Genomic DNA, 1,876 nt, shown 5'->3' with positions numbered 1-1,876 from the left:
CTCCTCCCTAATTATTTGTCCAAGTTTCCACTTCTAATAGGCTTCCTTTTTGTGATTTAGTTTACTGAGGAGTTCCCTGCTAAGCCAAGCTGGTCTGCTGCCATACTTGCTAGTCTTCCTGTGCATTGGGCAAGTCACTTCAAGGTTTCAGTTTAACCTATCTGTTCAACAAGGCCAATACTGACATATTTACAAGGGTCTTAGGAGGCCTAATTCTTAATATTAGTACAGGATTGGGGGAAGTTTGTATGCAATGTGATGGGAAGGCCAATGCATTATTTATTATTCACACACATTAATCTGAAGGGTTATCAGACAGCGAGAGCTAATACATTTCTGCTGAGATCTCTGTCACTGTTAACTGCACTATGTGACTGATCAGACTGAATACAGGGGAACAGAAATGCCAACATCCTCACAAACAGCAGCTGTGCTTGGAAATGATAGGATCGCTGACAGAAGTATTGTCTATGCTGCCACTCTATTGTTTATAATATGTGATTTAAGGCAAAAGAAATAATATGCCATGGGATTTTCTAACAGCCTTTGTTAGAACATGGTCAGGACATCAGCTGTCCTTACACTATACTTCATGACTGTGTGGTTTTAGATAAGGTGCCCCATGTCATCCAGATGTGCTACAATTTAAAGGTACATTTACATGGTGGGTGGCCAACCTTTGGCATGCATGCTGCAAGTCCCACAGACAGCCTCTGTTCATGGCACACGGCAGATTGGCAGTGGGGGTGGGGGAGGAGGGGTGGTACGCAGCACAGTGGCAGATAGAGCAGGGAGCAGAAAGCAAAGGAACAGGTCAGGTAGGGATAACAGGGCAGGGAGGAACAGAAAGCAGAACAGAAGAAGGGAATCAAAATGGCATTTTGGGGAGGGTGTGGGGCTAATTTGTGGCATGCCTGCCACCAGGTTGCCTCCCACTGTTTTATACCACTGGCAGCATGTCCTGAGGGTGTCCCACCCACCTACCTGCCACTGTTGCTTGTGTGCGCCGAAGCCAGAAATGCACCGATGAGAGGGTGGGAATTGTGGGTTCTCCGCCTGTTCTAGGATTTGGCTTATGATGCCAGTATTTAAGCAAGGACACTCTGTTCCTATAGTTCACTTGTGGTGGACCAGTTAGTGTCACTGTGGAGCTGGGCACAGATGGCTGGAAAGTGAAAATTTTCTCCTGCCAAAATATACCACCCTTTTTTCATCCTGAATTGGGACGTAAGTTAAAAATGATCAAGAAAATTTTAGGTTTAGGAAAACTACAACGGGAATTTTGGCTCCTTGAATGTCCACCCATTCCTCCCCTCTACCCCTGCCTGCTGCTGCTGCTTCACTGAGATGCCCCTGGGGTGGGCTGAGCTTCAGAGCTGTTCTTGCCCTGCTCCAGCCAGGTTTCATGGGGACCAAGCTCAGCCAGGGACAGCAGCAATGGTCATGGGGGCAGGCTCCTTCTCCCTATTCTGTCCCCCAGGTGTTCCTTGCCAGCTTGGAAACAGGTATGGGAACAGGGGAATCCACTCGTCACAGCTATGCGGTCCCCAACCAAACCCAGCTCCCCAGGTAGTATCCTAGGAAGCCACAGCTGGAGGAGGGCAGAAGCAACCGGGACAGTGGTGGCAGCAGGAAGTCCAGAGGTGGATGCTGGAGCTCTCTCTGGCCCGTGGACAGCCAGGAGCAGTGGCAGCGGCAGGTTGGGGAGGAGGAGGATGGAAGTTTTGTTTCATCATAAATGACGTAGGCCTTTGAATAAACAAATTGACAACAGCCTTTTATACTAAAGAATCAAAGTAAATATTGATTAGTCCACCTTACAGCTGCCTACCAATAATTAGTGAGACAAATTTAGACAGGTTGATTTTTCTCACTT

The sequence above is a fragment of the Gavialis gangeticus genome, unplaced genomic scaffold (assembly GCF_001723915.1).
Source record: "Gavialis gangeticus isolate Ggan-Ray unplaced genomic scaffold, GavGan_comp1, whole genome shotgun sequence".
Taxonomy (NCBI): domain Eukaryota; kingdom Metazoa; phylum Chordata; order Crocodylia; family Gavialidae; genus Gavialis; species Gavialis gangeticus.
This window is presented reverse-complemented; position numbering follows the sequence as displayed.